This window comes from Eulemur rufifrons, chromosome 30 (assembly GCF_041146395.1).
Source record: "Eulemur rufifrons isolate Redbay chromosome 30, OSU_ERuf_1, whole genome shotgun sequence".
NCBI classification, from domain to species: Eukaryota; Metazoa; Chordata; class Mammalia; order Primates; family Lemuridae; genus Eulemur; species Eulemur rufifrons.
Window position 1 is genome coordinate 129232123 of NC_091012.1, and position 20959 is coordinate 129253081.

Genomic DNA, 20959 nt, shown 5'->3' on the forward strand with positions numbered 1-20959 from the left:
CCGTAAGGCAGTTTGGGTTGTAGAAAAGATTGCTCTGAATGTCTGTAGCTCCAGATCTCACATTCTGACCAAATCTCAGCCAGGGGAGAAGGTAACCCAAAGTTCACTTGGGAAGTGACCCCCAAATTGCTTGTGATGACATAATTGTGTCCTTAAATAGTACTTTTAACTCGATGTTTCTCTACTTCAGCACTATTAACATTTCGCACTGGATAATTCTTTGTCATGGGGTGTCCTCTACACTATAGGATGTTTAGCAGCATCCCTGGTCTCTACCCACTAGATGCCAGTAGCACACCCGTCCCCGAGTTGTGACAACCAAAAATGTCTCTAGACATTGCCAAACGTGCCCTGAAAGGCCAAAATCACCCTTTATTGAAAACCACTGCTTTAACCCTAAGAACAACAATTAAGTATAGAGATAAATAAATATGCCAAACCTATGGTATTCGTATGTTTTGTGTTTCATGTGGGAATTCTGTTGCAATGTCTAAAATAATTCTGATGATTTGATTATCTAACAGATTAGCATGATGCTTCTAATTTAAAATGTGTATGTGAGTAATTAATTGATTTAGGCTTGTGATAACCAGCTTACCATGCTTGTCAACGATATTAGAACATTTGAAAAAACTTATTTAGAAGTTTAATTTATTAGATTTATTAGAATCAGTGACATTCTTAAGGAAGTTGTTTGTTAGGAAACAATTGATGTACTTAAATAGAAAACAAAATATATTAAATGCATAAATTTGGTTTAAATTATTTAAAAGAGCTTAATTTATTAATCGTAGAAGTTCCTGTAAAATTACTGGTACAATGCAATTGTGTTTATAAAGAAAACAATAGTATTTGTAAGTTGAACTTAAAAGTTTTTTTTTTTTTTTTTTTTGAGACAGAGTCTCACTTTGTTGCCCGGGCTAGAGTGAGTGCCGTGGCGTCAGCTTAGCTCACAGCAACCTCAGACTCCTGGGCTTAAGCAATCCTACTGCCTCAGCCTCCCGAGTAGCTGGGACTACAGGCATGCGCCACTATGCCCGGCTAATTTTTCTATATATATTTTTAGTTGTCCATATAATTTCTTTCTATTTTTAGTAGAGACGGGGTCTCACTCTTGCTCAGGCTGGTCTCGAACTCCTGACCTTGAGCGATCCACCCACCTCGGCCTCCCAGAGTGCTAGGATTACAGGCGTGAGCCACCGCGCCCGGCCTGAACTTAAAAGTTTAAGAAAGATCTCAGTTTTAAATTTGTTAATTTAATTTGAATGGAAGATTAAGGTATTTCCAAGAACCAAATTAGCCTCTGAATAATATTTTTGTATGCAAAAGCCATCTTGAGGACACAAAAGAACTTCACATTGACAATGAGAAGTTAGTTGCCTCATAAGGGGTGTGACTGATGGTCTTACACACAGTCTCAGGGGGCTTTGAGGAACAGCCTTATGTCCTCTTATTTCAAAGAATCACTTTCTGGAATGATTAAGAAAGTGTATGACTAAAAATGAGTAAATCGAGGGGGATAGTATTCCCCCCAAATGAGGGAAAATGAAAAACATTAACATTTTGGGGTTTTAAAAATTTGTTTTGTGGGGAGAAAAAAAATACAGGATAAGATGTCAATACTCTCCTAAATCAATATTTTAAAATATGGAACAGGGGCGGGGCGCGGTGGCTCACGCCTGTAATCCTAGCACTCTGGGAGGCCGAGGTGGGCGGATCGTTTGAGCTCAGGAGTTCGAGACCAGCCTGAGCAAGAGCGAGACCCCATCTCTACTAAAAATAGAAAGAAATTATATGGACAGCTAAAAATATATATAGAAAAATTTAGCCGGGCATGGTGGTGCATGCCTGTAGTCCCAGCTACTCGGGAGGCTGAGACAGGAGGATCGCTTGAGCTCAGGAGTTTGAGGTTGCTGTGAGCTAGGCTAACGCCACGGCACTCACTCTAGCCTGGGCAACAGAGTGAGACTCTGTCTCAAAAAAAAAAAAATAAAATAAAAAAAATAAAATATGGAACAGGAAGATACTGTGTAAAAATATCTAGAACAGCCTTTCTTAAATTTTAATGTGCATATGAATCACTGGGTGTCTTATTAAAATACCAATTATGGGGAAAAGAAAAAAAATTTTTTAAATAAAGAAATAAAATAAAATACCAATTATGAAGCAGTATGTCTGCAGTAGGGCTTGAAATTCTGCATTTCTAACCAGCTCCCAGGGGAAGGTGTCAATACTGGTCCCAAAACCACACTTGAAGTAGCAAGAAGCCAGAAGATTAGACATTAGCATTCTCCTCACTAAAGACAAGGTACATCCTTAACATTATGAGCAAATACCAAAAGAACTTCTGTCTTCATAAAGGCAGGCAGAAGAATGGGGAGGGACTTTGCTGGTGACTGTCCTCAGTCATTCACACAGAGGCCCATCAAGGCTCCCATCCTCAGAGGTATGGATATCAGCAGCCAACATCCACTCTCTTGTATTGGACAGAGATTGCTAAACATCAACACTCTTAGATCTTCATGCTGGGAGCAAGGACTTTGAATGTTCCGGGATATAACAGAGGAGTTAGGCCAGCACAAAAAGTATAGGGTTTCTCTTCTTCCCATTTCTATCATCAAGATCTTTGCATCTCAAAGTCTGACTTCTCTTGATGCCCCCACAACGTAAATCAGATTCTCTGGAGATGAAGCCTAAGCATCAGTATTTATTTTAACCTCCCTGAGTGGTTCTAGCGGGAAGCCAGGTCTGTATGCCACTCACCTAGCTCAGTCCTGTTCTTTTAAAAATAAGAAAATTGAGTCCCCCAAAGAGTCAGTGTTTGTGATAAAGAACCCAGGTCCCTTGATTTAGCAAATATCCTAAAAAGAAGTCACTGTAATACACACTGGGGTTGGGAGGAGATGTTTATCTTTTTTGAAAAAAACTACAATTGCAACCTTATTAAATTATCAACTCACAAAAGCCTATAGTACACTCACTGAAAGAAACTAAAGAGGATCTAATTTAGAATGAATTTACATTATTCTGAGCAAAAAGGTATATGACTGTGTTTACAGAGACAAAGCAAGATCAGAATGAGCCTCAGAAACCCAAAAGAACGGAAGGGGTGGTGGATATGCTGAGTTTTGGCATAATGCCTCTAGCCTCTACTGACAGGGGAAAAAAGAAAAGAAAAAACAACCAAGTGTACTTTGATTGGGTGCAGTAAAATTTATGACAATCTCTAGAAATTTCACATCTATCCCCAGAGTGCATAGGATCACCAATTTTGAAGATCTCTGGATTCACTAAGAAAGGTTTACACGACTCATGAAGTGAATCAGTCATTCATTCAACAAACATGTCGTAAGCACCTGCTATGTGCTAGGCACTAGATCTTGAAAATATGGCAATGAATGAGATAGATATAGAGGTTATAATCTGGAAAGGGAGCTGCCCATCATAATGCTCTTGTCCGTGACTTCAAGAAGGGGCGTGTGACCTAGATTTAGCCAATCATAGTACTCCATCCTCCTCACTGTATGATGGTCCAAGCCAGGCCAATCAGAGTCTGTCCCTGGGACGAATATACACTGAACCAAGGAGCAGGAGTTCTCTTTCTTCTTTGGGATTGCTACCAGGGCTAATGCAAGCTGGAGATGTCTGCAGCCATGTCTTATGTTGCTTATCGTGGAAGAAGCCCTTGTGGAGAAAGAGATGGGGAGCAACTGGTGAGGGGCAGAGGGTGAAGTGTGGAGGAGGAAGAGGAAGAGAGGAAGAGACAATAAGAAAGAAACCCAATGACATCACTTGAGTTCCTATATCCAGAATCCACTCCACCTCTGTCCTTCCCAGATGTGTGAGCTGATAAATTCCCTTTCTTACTTAAGCTAGTTTAGTCAAATTTCTGTCACTTACAACCGAAAGAGCCCTGACTCAGACTGATCATAGACTTATGGTATGAACAAGCTGGAAGAACCTCTGAGTCCATCTAATACAATGGCCCTCAAAATATGGTCCCTGAATCAGCAGCCTCAGCCTCACCTGGGAATATGTCAGAGATACAAATCCTGGGGCCCCACCCCAAACCCACTGAATCAGAAAGTCTGGAGGTGGGGCCAGCCATCAGTTTTAACACGCCCTCCAGATGATTTTGTTCGGCTCTAAAGTTTGAGAAACACTGTTCTAGTACATCCTTTCCATAAGATGTTAAACCACAGGCCCAGAAAAGGGAGCTAACTTGCTGAATGTCACAAAACTAGTTACTGTGGCCCCAGACCCTCGTAGTAACCCAAGAGCTGAGGGGTTTGGGAAAGGAGGGACACTTGGAGTTTTGAGGGAAGTAACACATGGATTGGCAAATAGGAGGGGGGAAAATATTTCGGGTCAAATAATACAGTATGGTTGGAAACACTTGCTATGTGTTTCCACAGGACTTTAGAGAATATTTTACTCATCCTGGCTCCCCAGCTGAGCCAACAACAATGTGTTAAAGCTCCATGGCCAATGGCAGGAATCCAGGAGAGTCCTTTTTATGTGCCAGCAAAGAGGAATTTCTTAGAAAAGCTACAGAAATCATGCTACTATCACATTTCACTTTGTGGAGTGGAGGAATAGGAGGATGAAACAAAAAGCAAGGGACTGAAGTTATTCCTTAGAATCTCACCTCTCTAGTTGCAAGAAAGGGATTTTATTGTTGTCCTTGCCAGGGCAGCAGTTCCCTGGAGGGAAACTGGGCACCTAACCTGGTAACTTGGAGAATAGCTTGTGTTTTTGAACTTTCTTTTTCAGGTGGAGGGAGAGAGTAGCAGCGTCCCAGAATGTCCCTGGAAACTCTATTTAGTAGCCTGCTTTCCGATGATTTTCCCAACCTGCCCTGAGGACGTGGTCCATCCAGAGGCAAATCTAAGAGAGAAAAGATCTTGGCACCAACATTTCTGAAATTCTCTCTTTAGTCTCTCCTTCTCCTACTCTTGAGTATACAGATGGGGCACAGGAAGGAGCAGAGTAAAAGATCAAGAGAAGTTGCTGGTATTACCAATTTTAGAGAGCACAAGCTTTTAATAGTCAACATACACTTTCCTTCCCTACATCTACTCAAGCATGGCCAATGCCATCCGGGAAAGTGCCCGGTTAAACAATAAAACAAACAAAGCATTAACTCCTCTCATATCAATCCACAATTCACACATTCATTCAACAACTGTTACAACTTTAGAAAAGCAACTTAGTACGAATAAAATGGAGCATTACTTTATACAGTGGGTCCTTAACAGGGGAATTGGCTAAAAATACACAAATGGTTAAAAGAAAAATAAAGGAGGGGGACTTCAGTAAGCCATACTCTTAGGGAAAAAGAAAAAAAATGGAGTAAAATGCAAATGAGCCTGAAGTACATTGTGGTGCCAAAAAGTGAGGAAGTGCTCAAGAAAGGATGGGGACACAGAAGTCGGCTTGAAAGAGCTCCCAATGATTGAAGTTGGGACAATTTGACAAAATAAATAATGATAGCATTGATTTTTAACCCAAAGACTAAAATATCCATGAGTCCATACTGATATAAATAAATAATCAAATAAAGAAAGACATCGGGGAAGGTACAGCTCTTTCCTATAGGAGAATTCTAATAAATTAACATAAAAGAAAATCACCATTACAACAGTAATAATTGTTGCAGGCATGATCTGCCGATGGATGCTAAAATTAGTGGGAGAAGATTTGAGGAGAAAGAGGATATTTGCATAGTCTCAAAGTATCTTCCTCAAGAGGAAAATGGATAGATGAGGCAAACTAGGGTGCTACAGGGATGTGTCTGTCCAGAATTTTCTCCTGAAATACGCCCTTTGGTTTCAGAAACAGGAAAAGCAAGAAATTCGGTTTAAAATTGCATGGCCAGGACTTCATGGGTTCATAAGAAACAAAAAGGGCCATCGCTGTTCGGAGACCTTCAATTAGGCCTGAACTGGATGTGACCTGGTCCCCAAAATGGTCTCCTTTCTCTACACTGAAGAACCCAATGGGCTCATCCTCCTCCCCCAAGTCCCTATCCCAACCTCCAAGCCCTGGGGTTGCTCTCTGGGCTTGCTCGCTGCCAGGCAGGGTGGTGGTGAGTTTCACAGACTAATCGCAGCGTGCAGATCGACTGGGTTGCCTTTAGTTTCCTCTGGATTTTCAGGTTATTTGTGTTGGCACAGAGCCACGTTCAGCTCTTCCCAAGTTTGAACACATTCTCAAAAAGGGCTGGTCTCACCATCCTCATTTTGGTTGAGGCCAAAATCTGGTTTCATTTTTCATTAAACTGCCATGTGTAACTTTCATTGAACAGAATGACAACATGTCTAACTGTCTTCATTCAGTATTTTCACAAGAGAGGGCCTTTTTTTTTGCCTCCCATGAGAGAATGTGTGATTTATTTATCTCCTCCGTTGTGCAATAGGTTCACCACCATTACAACCAATGCAATGTTCTAGAGAAAAATGTTGCTGTATCACACAGTGACTTCACTCAAGTTGGCAGTGATTGGTTTCTCATCTAGATCCACCAAAGCCTACAGCGTGGGGGTAGATTGCATCACCAGAGACTTCTCTGGTTTGATTGTGAGTGAGGGCCTGGAGGGCTGGGACCACTTCCTGCCCATCTTCATCTGCCCAGGGTCTGGCACATAGTAGGTGTGGTAGTCATCAGTGCTGTTCACCAAATATTTCCAACTCTTCCATTCCGGGGCCCTTGTAGGGCTGCATTTCCTGGCTCTCTGTGCCTGGGTGCAACTATGTGCTCAGTTCCAGCTGATGAGTTGGGAGCAGAAGTGACACACATCATTTCTAGGCCAGAGCATTTAAATGCTTGTGGTCCGCAGCTCTCTTTTCCCTCTAGATCAGCAAGCAGCAGTGTTTGAGAAGGTGGCTCCCTTTTGGATCCCTGAGTGACTGCATAGATAGGGACCCCCTTCTAACCTATGATGCACACATAACAGAAGAAACAAACCTTTGTCGCATTAAACACTGAGATTTCAAGGGTTGTTTGTTACTGCAGCATAACCTAGGCTATCCTTAACTGATACCACAGGCATAAAATAAATGTTTGTTGAATGAATGAATGACTTAAGCCAGAAGAGACTTCTGAGCAGTGTTGCTCTAGAATTTCCATAAAGGAGAGATTTGTGCATGGTAATCTGATTACAAGTGTGTGGGAAGTTAGGGCTGTGTTGGCCAGGGGACTTTTCTTGTTTTGTTTGTATAGTACACTGTTTTTATTAGATGGCCTTTATTTGGGGTGTGAGAGTGTTGATGGAGATTATGTGGGGCCTAAAGCACCTCAAACCAACCCTTGGCTTTATCACTGGAGTTTCAGTTGACCTTGTCACCCCCTGTGTATTTGACAAATGGAGAAGCTGAGACACAGACTATGTGACAATACCGATTAGTTAGTGGCAAAACCGGTAGACACCAACACCCTGCCCCCCCCCATTGTCTATCTGGTGCTTTTGCCCACCCATCATTCTACCTTTCATAGCCAGGTGTTAAGAATGCTGGGGCTTGAGAGTCACACTCTGATTGATTCTAGTCCTGGCTCTACCACTTACTAGCTGTGGACCTTTGGGAGAAGCTACTTAACCTCTCTGTGCCTTGGTTTCCTCAGCTGTACAGTCCTCAGTGGGTTGCCATGAGGATTTCCTGAAATCGAGTATAAAGTATGGAAAGATCTAACAATGTTAGTTAATTATTATTATTATTCTAGATCCTTATTCCACTGTCTTGACTTACACCTGAGTCTCATGTTCTCTTCGTGCTCTGTTTCCCTTGGGAAATAATGAATCTGTTGGAGACCATTGTGTGGTATATTTCTGGACTATCTGGCCACAGGTCAATTGCATTTGAAGTTCTAAGGAGAGCTGGCCCCTGAGCACTGAGGAGCCTCTACCGCCTCCCTTTGCTGAGAGCCCACACTAAGGGATCCACCCGTGGGAAGTGGGCAAGGAGACAAGGACTTCTGCCCCATCTCTGTTCTGTCTCTGCCATGTTTGCTAACTGCTCATTGCCTGCAGATCAAGCTTCGTCACCGGCTCAGAGACTCTGTGGGTCAAGAATCAAAGTTACCTGCTTTCCAGTAGCTGGGACATCGGCCCACAGGTTTTGGATAAATATTTAACCACAAATCCTGAGCACCCACAGCCTCCCTTTATGTCACCAGACAGTACCTGTGTAGGAAGCTTATGACCAGGGCTCCCTCTCTTGGAAAGGCAGAGAGCCCTGTGGCCAGAGGGTTGGGGTCCCCTCCTTTGTCCCAGCCCTTTTCCTCTTCTGTAGGTCCTTATGTCCGAGTTCTATGGATCTGAGAGTGTATGTCAAGAAGAATGAGTTTGGCTGGAAGTGTATCGAAATAGGAATTTTTAATTTTAGGGTAAGGGCTGTCTCATTTGTGTGTTTTAGACATATTTCCTTAAAGTGCTTTTTTTCATTAAGTTTGTTTAAAGGAAAAGCATACTTATTCTGGTATCACTCTTAATTTTAGAAAATCAAGGACCTTTTAATATGAGATATACATATTTTAACTTTTTATTGAAGTGAAACATACATACAGAAAAGCACACATATCATAGGTGATCAGCTCAATGATTTTTCATGAATGTAATAGATCCATGTAACCAGTGCCCAGATCAAGAAGCAGGACATCACCTGCACCCCCTAAGCCCTTTTTATTCTCCCTTGTTACTCTAGTCCAGTTCCTCTAGCGACCTCTATCCTGACTTCTAACAGCATAGATTAATTTTGCCTATTTTGTCCTTTATAGAAATGGAATCACACAGTATCTACATTTTAGTGTCTGACTTCCTTCACTCAACATTGTTTCTGAGGTTGGTCTATATTCAGCATAGCAGTGGCTCATGCATTCTCATTGCTGTCTGGTATTCCATTTTGTGACTATAGCACCGTGTTGTCTGCAATCCATTCCACTGTTGATGGACATTTGGTTTGGGTGGTTTCCAATCTGGGGCTATTACAAATGTACTGGTACAATAGGTATTCTAGTTCATATCCTTTGGTAAACATATGCACTCATTTGTGTTGAGTATATATCTGGAAGGGGAATTGCTGGCCATATATATGATAGTTGTACGCTCAGCTTCAATAGATTCTGCCAAAGAGTATTCCAAAATGCTTGTAGCAATTTACACTCCCATTAGCAGTGTAGGAGAGTTCTGGATATGAAGACTATTTTATAGTAAGTCAAACAAATGTAAGTGTTAAGTTAATTCAAACGGAAATAATTTAACGCCTTCGAGTAACACTGAGTTTGTTTATTAAATGCTCTGTTTTCCTCTTATCATAACTTCTAACTTGTTATGTGACCTGGATGAGCTTCTTGACCTCTACTCCCCATTAATCCAACCAGTCAAAAGTCTCTCTGAAAACACTGTCCATTCATATATCCAGCTAGAATGTTGTGAGTGTTAATAAATTGGTGTTTGCAAAACAAATTCAACCCCTTTTGCAAAGCGGTATATATATCTTGCCCATGATGTGTCTAATATGGCAGAGCCAGTTAGGATGTTCTCTGCAGATTTGCACTTTATAAACATCACGTCTCCAGAGCTGTGAATGCAATTCAGAATCCAGAATTTTGTTCTGGTCGTAAATAAAAACGGTATATTCTTCTGCAGATTTTAATGAAAGAGAACAGTGCTTTTTAAAGTGATAAAAGCATTTTGCAAATACAGGTGTCATTTCACTCTAAAGAGAAGTGGGGAGGGTGGTAAAAGGAGCAGGAGAGGGACTTCAGAACGCTTATTTTTTTCCTGGTCTCTACAACTAATTGGTATTGTAGAACCGAGCCTCCGTTTTTCCATCTGTAAAATGGGGTGATCTGTAAGTCTTATCCAGAGCTAGTTTTAATTCTATGAACGTGCAGAGTGAGGAGATGCCGACAGAGAAAAGGTAGAGGGGACCAGGGGTAACTCACTTCATATCGCCCCTTCCGCCCCCTAGCAGATAGAGCACTGGGGATCCCAATTTCTAGGTCCCCTGTGTATTATGACTTTCACCAGGAAACCACAGAACTGAATCCTTCACCAGAACGTTTCTCTTTTACTGGTCTCTCCAAATCCCCCTCTCAAGTGATCTCTGCATTCAGGAATATTCCGGCGGAGGGGCGACCTCGACCTCGGGGCTCCTGCCCATCACAGCGCGCGGCGCTGAAAGTGGTGGGACAGGCATTTGGGTACCAGGGCGACCCCTAAAGGTGACCCGCTGAGTACGGAGGTCGGGGTCCCCGAGGAGGAGCGCGCCGGGCTGCACACCCAGCATCCGAGGGGCCAGAGGTCCAGGGAGCCCGGAAGCGCCGCGGGGGCGCCGGCCGCGGTGGGGTGGGCAGCCGGGCCCGCGGTCCCCACTTCTGCCCCCCTCGCAAGCCCGCAGCTCCCCGCTGGGCTTCGGCCGGCCGCGCCGCTCGCTCGCTCCCTCCCTCCTCCTCCTCGGCGCCCCGCCCGCTCCCCACCTCCGCGCCCAGCCTCGCGGCTGCCGAGCGCCGGACGCGCCACGCCGCGCTGGGCAGCTGGAGAGCTGGCGGGCGAGCGGTCCGGGAGCGGCGGGGGCGGCGCCCAGCCCGCGGGAGGGAGGAGGAGGAGGAGGGACGCGGCCAGAGGGAAAGGGGAAAAGGAGGGCCGGAGGGCGCCAGTAGTCAGCCCGGCGGCCGGGACCGGCAGGTAAGCGCGCGGCGCCGGGATGGGGCTGCCCCCTCGGGCTCCCGAGAGCTAGCCCGGAGAGCTGGCGGCGGGCGCAGCGTCTAGACCTGGAGGGCGACGGCACGGCGGGGCGAACGCTCCTTCCGCCCGGCTGCGGCTCTGAGCGGGGCTCGGGGCCGTCCTGAAGGGCAGGGGCAAAGCGCCGAGCCCCGGGGGCTGCCGGCGCCCCGCCGGTGGGGGACTGCGCGCCGTGGGAAAGGGGGCTCCGCGTGTCTCCGTGCGAGGGGAGACGCGTGTCTCCAGAACCTTTAAACGGACTCAAGCTCTCCCCACCCGTCCAGGAAACGGAGCCACGAGCCTTACTGGCGCGGGCGGTCCGCGAGACGCGACTCCCGGGAACTCGGCTCGGCGCGCCGGGCCGTGGGTGCGGCGGTGCCTGCGGAGCGCGAACGCGCCCCGGGCCGACGGCTTGGCGCGGCCCCACCTGGCGGGGCCCAGAACAGGTGGCCCCGGGCGCGGAGGGACCGAGCAGCAGCCCGGAGCCAGGGGGTGAGCCTGCGGAAGGGGAAGGCTGGTGGTCTCGGGGGAGCGCATTTGGGCAGGGGTTTGAGTTTCGAGGCTCGGGAACTGCATATAAAGTGAGAAGGGAGAAGAGACCTGGCCGACCTCCTGAGAGCCAGAGGAAGCAGGAGACAGGTTTTCCGTGGCAGTTTCGACAGTGACACTTCTTAGTCTGTACTGTGCACAAGAATCCTCTGGGGATCTTGTTAAAATGAATTCTGATTCAGTAGGTCTGGGGTGGGGCCCGAGCGTCTGCATTTCTAACAAGCTTCCAGTTGCCGCTGTCGTTCCATGGACCACACTTTATGTGGCAGCCCCTACAGAAGTATCTTTTGTCCAACAGGCGGAAAACCTTAGGAAAAGTGGGATATTGGGAGATGAGGTCCTAAAACTTTACTGTATACACACGAGGTCTGTCCGGAAAGTATCCAGCCACTGTTAATATAACGAGAACGGCGCTTTTCCTGTTACATGGCTGGATATTTTCTGGACGGACCTCGTACATATACACCCCACCTCTTTGTCACCTCTACCCCCAGACACACATTAAAACGGTTGCTACTGTAGGGGCCCAGGGAAGACTTTTCCCTTTGGTCTCTGAGGGTTCGCTGAAAAATTAACTGACAAAAGACAGATTAAGTGGAGAAAAGGCATATAACTTTATTAACGTGCACTCGGGGAGAAACACAGAGTGATTCCCTAACCCCCCAGTGGGGTACAGGAAGCTATATACCATCTTGAGGTTAGTGAAAGAATGACGGCTCAGAGCTTGGCCAAAAACAGGTTTTAGGAGGGAAGGGCGGAGAGGTGGCCTGGCTAGCAAAGGTGGTCTTGTTATGTAAATGAAACCACACAGGTAGCAGCCCTCAGAGACAAAGACCTTTAAAGGTGTTAAGACTCTCAGGAAATCTTTCTCTGAGAAAACCTGGCTGCATCTTTGCAGATTCTCTACAAATGCAAATCTCCCCCACAAAGGTCAGATTTGCAGGGTTACTTTTGTTTTCTGGTTCTCTAAACAGCCATCTCAAAATATGTCAAAGAAATATATTTTGAGGTGAAACATTTTAATTTCCTTCACTAATTTAATAGCAAAACGCTTTACTTTTCTTATCAACTTTCTAGCCAAATACATTATCTGATAGCAAAGATGGCTTCATGGGCATGCAACCTGCCCTTGGTTTATTGCCAAAATTCTGAATAGTTTTTGAACAAGGGGCCTTGCATTTTCATTTTGCACTGGGCCCCACAAATTTTATAGCTGATCTTGTCTAATAGTCACCATGGGTGGAAAAAGGACCCATTTCTTTGATCAGGGTTTGAACTGGTGGGTAGTGGAGAGTAAAGATTTATTAAAGGAAGACTAGCTGGATATTGCAGTTCCTCCAATCTTTGTCAATTTCTCTTTGGCTATCTGAAGAGGCAAGCTTGTGAGTATAACCCCAGACATGCATGGTATGACAAAATTGATTGCTTTATTAATATTACTAGCTAACAAATTATTAAGAGCTTGACTATTGATGGATAATACAATTACGTTTGAGGTTGAAATAACTTGTAAATTAATTGATAAGGTGTGTGTTATTTCCAAAGCATTTGGAGAGACTTTATTTAGTGTCTCATGGAATTTTGCTTAGTTAAGATCTAAAATGAGCTGGATGTTCATTGCTTGGTTTGGCTGCTTTTACAGCTCAAATGCAAAGCTGGAAAACAAAAAGTGGCCAAATTTTGTAGCTGTTCAGGGGTATTGTTTTACAGGACCTCAGCGTGATGCCAGCCCTGATCAGATTCCCTTCTGCTTTTATCATTCCCACATCCCTGCAAGGTGACTTTCATGAAAAGGTGGACAGAGCAAATTTAGCCATTGCAAAACACTGAAGAAATGCAGGACCAGCGTCAGTGTTTTGTCTGATGAATAAATCTTGCCCAAAACACACAGATTCCAGGTGTGTGTACTTTTCTAGGAAAAAAAATGTTGGAAATACAGAGGAGAAAAAATTGAATTCAAATTATGGATATGATTTTGTTCAGCAAAGGGAGAAAAAGTCTGAGAAATGGAACTTCATTTCATTGGCAGGTTTGGCAGGGAAAGGAAAGCCGCTATGTTTTTAGTACTGTGAACAGCCTTCCAGAAATGGCAAAGTGAGTTTGCTCAGGTGTTAGGGAGAGCCAGCAAAGAAGCTGATTTTCCATGGCTGATGTGATCCTTATGGGGACTTGGAGGGGGGACATCATGACATATGTTCTTGGTGCTTTCACTGCGCAGATGAAACTGAACAAACACATTTTTCCATTTTGCTGCCTGAGAGTGCCAAGTCACTTTCAAATACACAATACAAACTGGGAAGAGCACAATTAAATTATAAAAAGAGGAGAAGAGGGGGATGTGTCTCTGTAATGCTAATAGTTCAGAAGATAGAAAAGAGGGATTCTGACTTTAGTAAAAATCTAGGAGCTGGTTTTTATGCCTTGCCGAGAAAGGGCTTCCCTACCTCAAGATAGAAAAAAAAGTTCTTTTAAAATGTTTATGGATTTAAAAATGTGTAGGTCTTTAATCTGCACAGAACTTATTTGGGGGCATGGTATGAGGTCGTGGGTAATGGAACTTAAGAAATGGGCCAGTATTTGGGGAAAATTATTATAAAGTAAATTCCCTCAATCACATAAGATTCTGGTGAACGCTCTGTTCCATTTCATAAATCTGTTTAATTAATTCTTGAGTCTATTCCATGTTTCTTAAATTGAGGTATCATTTACTTACAGTAAAATTCACTTTTTAATGTATAGTTCTAGAAGTTTTGACAAATGCATACCACCATATCAAGATATGGAAGAATTCCACCACTCCAAAGAATTCCCTGTTGACTTCTTTAGTAAACCTTTCCTACCACTCTCAGCCCCTGGCAACCACTGATTTGTTTTTTGTCCCTATAATTTTATCTTTTTCAGAATGTCCTGTAAATGAATTCCTATACCATGTAGCCTTCTGATTCTGGCTTCTTTCACCTGGCATAATGCATTTAGATTCATCTATGTTATGTGGATCAATAATTCACTCCTTTTTATTGCTGAGTAATATTCCACAATTTATCCATTCATCAACTTTTGGTGATTACCAGTAAAGCCGATATAAAACATTCACCTACAGCTTTATGTGTGTATATAAATTTTCATTTCATTTGGGGTAAATACCTAGAAGTAGGATTACTGTGTTGTAGGGTAATTTTAGCTTTATCAAACACCGTCCCAACTTTTCCCAAGTGGCTACACCATTTTGTATTCCCACCAGCAATGTATGGGAAATCCAGTCACTTGGCATCCTCGCCAGCGCTTGGTATTGCTGCTTTCTTTTTTTTAGTCATTCCAGCAGGTTTATGGTGGCATCTATTTGTGGTTTTAGTTTGTTCTTCTCTGATGATGTTGAGCATCTTTTCATATGCTTTTTGGTCTTTGTATATCTTCTTCGGTGAAGTGTCTGCGTTTTTTTTCCTCATTGTGTTCATCTGATTATTGAATCATGAGAGTTCTGCATATATCCGGATACAAGTTCTCTGTGGCTTGCCTTTTCATTTTCCTAATGATGTTTCTTTGAAGAGCAGAAGTTTTTAATTTTGATAAAGCCTAATTTATCAGGTTTCTTTCCTCTATGGATAGCATTTTTAGTTACCTGTCTAATAAATATGTCTACCCCAATTTCACCAAGATATTCTCCTGTGCTTTCTTCTAGACATTTTATAGTTGTATCATTTATATGTAGGTCTATAAATTCATTTCAAGTTAATTTTTTTTTTTTTTTTTGAGACAGAGTCTCGCTCAGTTGCCCGGGCTAGAGTGCTGTGGCGTCAGCCTAGCTCACAGCAACCTCAAACTCCTGAGCTCAAGCAATCCTTCTGCCTCAGCCTCCCGAGTAGCTGGGACTACAGGCATGTGCCACCATGCCTGGCTAATTTTTTCTATATGTATTTTTAGTTGTCCATATTATTTCTTTCTATTTTTAGTAGAGATGGGGGGGGGGTCTCGCTCTTGCTCAGGCTGGTCTCGAACTCCTGACCTGGAGCAATGCTCCTGCCTCGGCCTCCCAGAGTGCTAGGATTGCAGGCGTGAGCCACCGAGCCCGGCTTCAAGTTAATTTTTATATGAAATAATGATCAAGTTCACTTTTTTCTCATATAGAAAGACTGCTTTTCCCGCATATCTCCTTGGCCCCGTTGTCAAGAATTGGTTGTATATATGTGGGTCTGTTTTTGATCTCTGTTTCGTTCCATTGATCTATATGTCTGTCCTTATGCCGATGCCACGCTGTAGGTCTAACACATTCTTGTTAGGTGCATACCTAGATTGTTTTTCGTGTGTAATTTTTGTTGATTTTAGAAATTCTATCCGTTTTTTCCCCATTTCATTTTCTATATTATTGAGTAGAAAGGCTGTTTAATTTCTTCTTTTTTTTTTTTATCAGAAATCTGTCCACAAGAATTTGTTAGAGTTGTTTATTAGCATAAGGATATCTTCAAACCAAGAATAAAAAATGATCATTGACTCTTGGCAAAAGCATAAACATGAGAGCAATAGTGTGCACAGGTGAATTCTAAACCAAAAAACCCCAATTTTCAATATTTCTTTTTTTTTTTTTTTTGAGACAGTGTCTCACTCTGTTGCCCTGGCTAGATGCCTCGGCATCAGCCTAGTTCACAGCAACCTCAAACTCCTGGGCTCAAGCGATCCTCCTGCCTCAGCCTCCCAAGTAGCTGGGACTACAGGCATGTGCCACCATGCCCGGCTAATTTTTTTTATATATATTTTTAGTTGTCCAGCTAATTTCTTTCTAATTTTTTTTTTTTTTTTTTTTTATTAGAGACAGGGGTCTCGCTCTTGCTCAGGCTGGTCTCGAACTCCTGAGCTCAAACGATCCACCCACCTCGGCCTCCCAGAGTGCTAGGATTACAGGCTTGAGCCAACCGTGCCCGGCTATTCCATATTTTTTATAATTAACAAATCACCTCTAATAGTGAAATATTTAAGGTAAACTGCATATTGCCTGTGTATGTTTCAAAGTAAAAATGAATGTCATTCATACAAATTTTTGTTTGCTTGTTTAAGTTTAGAATTTTTTTTTCACTTCCTACTTTATTTATTTATTTATTTAATTTCAGAATATTATGTGGGTACAAACATTTTGGTTACATAGTGCTCTGCACTCAGTTATGAATTGGAAGGCTGTTTAATTTCTTTTTGTAGATCTATCTTGTATTTAAGCCATCTTACTGAATTTTTCTTGGTTCTCATAGTTTTCTAGTTAGTTTTTTTTGATTTTCAAGGTAGACAATCAAATGTCTTCAAATGGTAATAATATAGGGTTTTTCCCCTAATATTTTTACCTCATTTCATTTCTGAATTGGGTGGGAATGCTTCCAGTATTTTACCCTTAAGTATTGTGCTTGCTATAGGGTTCTGGTAGCTATCGTAATTATTTCCACGAGGTTTCATTCCATTTTTAGCTTGCTAAAAATCTAAAGTTTAATTTAAAAATTTTTTGTTCTGCTTGGATTTTTTTTTTTTTTTCATTGAAAGCCTAACACGTTTAAGGTCAGTCAGTCTTCCTGGTTTTGGAGGTTCATATTTTGATCTCCCTGGAGGAGAAAATATAGCATTATGTCAATTTGTTTTTATCTGGATTATGAAGAACCTACCTGTGGAGCTTTTTTTATAATGTTCTCATTGGGGGGATGCTGGGTGCATTGAGAGAGAGAGAGAGAATAAAGAGACAGTTTATAACCTACTCCAGTATAAATAAGATAGCTTTTCCTAATGTTTAATTTTCTTTTTTTGCCCACCATTCACCATGAGAAGTACACTTTATATTTCAACCCAGTACAAACATACCTGTATATAATTGAAACAAAATCTCATAAGGTATTTCCTCTTTCCTGTGTGCAGTATACTCTGATGTTTTCAGCTCTCTTCTGTCTGCTCTATCTCATTTTAAAATGATGAGCACGACTTTCTAAACTGATTTGACCACTCATTCATTTGATTTCAAGACCTACGGTTGGAAAGACACTGTTTTATAAAACTGTTCATTTAGTTTCTAAGCCCCCAAACTGTCGGATTGTGTCCAGGACAGATTCAGTTTATATGAAATCCTGCTATGATCCAAAGTGAGTTCATTTATTAGATCCAGAGATAATCAAAACTACCCACATTTCTCTCTTGAATTACTGTGTAGCCTTTAAACCAGTCTCCCAGTGTCCACTCTTGACCTCACAGAATAGCCAGTAAATGCTCCCGAGTCTTGTAATTCTACTGCTTAAAACCCTCTAATGACCTCCTACCACACTTAGAATCAACCCCCAGAGCCTCGCTGTAGCCCCTTTCCCCTATTCTTCTCATTCGCCTGTCTCCCAGCCTTTGCACTTGCCATGCTACCTGCCTGCAACACCATTTCACCAGATATTCACCTAACTTGTTCCCTCATTTCTTTTGGGGTCTTCTCTAACCTTCATCCTAACACAGCACTCCCCACCTACCGACCTACCACTGGACAGGTTCATTCTCTTATCCTACTTTTGTTCTCTTTGTAGCACTGTTAACTACAATTATATTATTTAGTTATTTGTTTACTGATTCTGCGTCTTCTTTTCCCTGCTAGATTGTAAATTCCAGGAGGGCAGGGACTTTGTGTATCTTGCTCACCATGTATTGTCAGGGCTTGGAACATTGGGATATAGTAGGTGTGTAATACACGTGTCGAATGACTGAATAAATGTGCCTAGAATCTAGAAAAAATCAGACACTTACCATAAGAGAAACTCAATACGTACCACCTTTCTGTTCAATTTTTTTTATTTTTTTTGAGACAGAGTCTCACTCTGTTGTCCAGGCTAGAGTGCCATGGCGTTAGCCTAGCTCACAGCAACCTCAAACTCCTGGGCTCAAGCAATCCTCCTGCCCCAGCCTCCCAAGTAGCTGGGACTACAGGCATGCGCCACCATGCCCGGCTAATTTTTTCTATATATATTTTTAGCTGTCCATATAATTTCTTTCTATTTTTAGTAGAGACGGGGTCTCGCTCTTGCTCAGGCTGGTCTCGAACTCCTGAGCTCAAACAATCCTCCCGCCTCGGCCTCCCAGTCTGTTCAGTTTTAGTGTGGAAATTTCTTTAGGTTAAGCATTGAGTATATTTTAATGTACGCAGTTCATTAATCAACAGACACTCATTTGGTGTCCACTATGTTTCTGACCCTGTGATAATGATGACAGCTAATAGCTACTACGTTACACATATTAATGTATTTATTTAGTCCTCCCAACCTCTTGAGTCAGGTTTGATTCTTATCATTTTGCAGATGAGGAGACTGAGGCACAGAGAAGTAGTAACTTGTCTAAGGTCATGCAAAAGGTAAGTAGTGGGTCCAGGGTTTGAATACACACCATCTCATCTCAGAGCCTGTGTCCTTGGCCACAACGTTCCTAGCAATAACAAGAAATATGCACAATTCCTGACCTTTCTATGAGCATGTAATTAATGTTTATGGCTTTTGTTCTCTTAGCATAGTGGTTCTCAATTGGGGGTGATTTTGCTTCTCAGGGGACATATGGCAATATCTGGAGACATTTTTGGTTGTCATGCTGGCAGGGGTGGAGTGCTACAGGCAGGGGATGCTGCTGAATACCCTACAATGCCCAGGACAGCCCCACCCCCAACAAAGAATGATCAGGCCCGAGCCTTAACAGTGCTGAGGTTGAGAAGCCCTGCCCTAGCACAGGGGTTCTGGAAGCTGGCCGCCCATTAGTATCACTGGAGAGTTTTAAAAATAAATACCGATGTCTAGGTTCAGTTCCTGACCTTAATAAACCTCAAACAGACCTTCAACGTTGCCCAGCAATCCTACCATGCTTGCCTAGTGGGTTTGCTTTCCCGTTCTCCAAAGCAGCTGTTTTATACCGTTTATTTCCTCTTCCCCTCCCACGTCAGCTGCTGACTCTGGCTCATTAGACAGGAGCCTCCTCGTAGTCCCACCACCCAAACTCCCAACATGCCCACACCTGCACATATGCAGTGTTCCCCACTGTTACTGCGAGATTGTGAAAGAAACGTCCCTAAGGTATTAAACACTGGCATCTTTTCTGGGCTCTGGACCCCTCATCCTCTTTGCCTTCCCAAGGATATTATATAGATAGATAGATTTTACTTTTTATTTGGAAATAATTTAAAACTTTACTAATAAATGGCAAAATAAAAACAGCACAAAGAACACCCATATGCCCTTAATCCAGATTCATCTATTAACATTTTACCCAGTTTGCTTTCTCAGTTGCACTCTTGCTCACACACATAATTTTTTTTCTGAACTATTTGAGGCTAAGTCGCATACATCATGGCCCCAACTCCTAAATACTTCAGTATGCATCTGCTAAGAATAAGAATATTCTTTTACATAACCACAGTATGTTATCAACTTCAGTAAATTTAACATAGATAAGATACTGTTATCTAATCTTCCATTTGTATTCCAATTTTGACAATAGCCCCGATAACATCCTTTACAGCATTTTTCCCTTCTAGTACAGGATGCTGTCTAGGGTGGTTATTGCATTTAGTCGTCCTATGTCTTAGCCTCTTTTAGTCCGGAACATTTCCACAGCCTTTCTTTGTCTTTTATGACATTGACATTTGGATTGAATGCGGACTACCTCCTCTCCTTTTTCTTTTTAATAGAACATTCATCATTTTTGGTTTGTCTGATGTCTCTCGTGATTAGACTCAGGTTATGCATTTTTGGCCAGAATATTACATAGATGACATTGTGTCCTTCTGAGGGGATCTCATCTTGGAGGCCCACAATGTCCATCTCTTCTTCATTGGTGATGTTAATTTTGATCATCTGGTCAAGGTATTGTCTAATTTCTTCACTATGTAGTTACTGGTTTTTCTTTCCAAATCAGCGATCTGTGGAAAGACACAAATATCCTGCTCCTCATCAATATTTCCATCTAGATTTAGCATCCAGTTATGATTTTTGCCTGATCCAATCTTTAATATGATGGTTGAAAATAATGATTTTCCAATTCTATTATTCCCTCCACATTTGGTCCAGAGCCCTTCCTCCTCCCCCATTTCTTTATTTAGTCATCTATTTATTATTGGTATGAACTCATGAATTCCTACTTTTTTCCAAATAAGTTTATAATTCATTACTGTACTTAATTATTTTGGTGCTCAATGAAAGACTTAATTCTTTATTCTCTTTCCCTCTCTTCTTTTTAATGAACTCCTCTCTGCCCTCCTTTTTTGGATCATTCCCATCAGCTTCTAATCATGTTCTAATATGTAATATCTTCATTGGCCCCACATCCCCCTCCATTCAGCCCTCCCCCCATTTCTGGTCACCCCTTCTCAGAGGAACCTCTTATAAGGGTGCTCATACTTTATTGCTCCACATTTTTCCCTTGTCCTGTCTAATCAGGGTTCTGTCCTGAGGCTATTGTCTGTCGTCAGTGAACTCCACATTGCCAGATGCAACTGTCACCTCCCTGACTTAACTGTGCTTGACTTTGCAGCAGCATTTGACATAGTCATTACCTCCTTTGAACACTTCCTTCTGTGGTCTCTGTTATCCTATACTCTTTTGGTTTTCTTACTCTTGCTAATAGCTCATTCTAAGTCTCCTCCTCTTCTGCTCAACCTACAAAGATTGGCGTCCCTCCAGGGCACTGGGATTCTCTTCTCTTTCTCTGTAC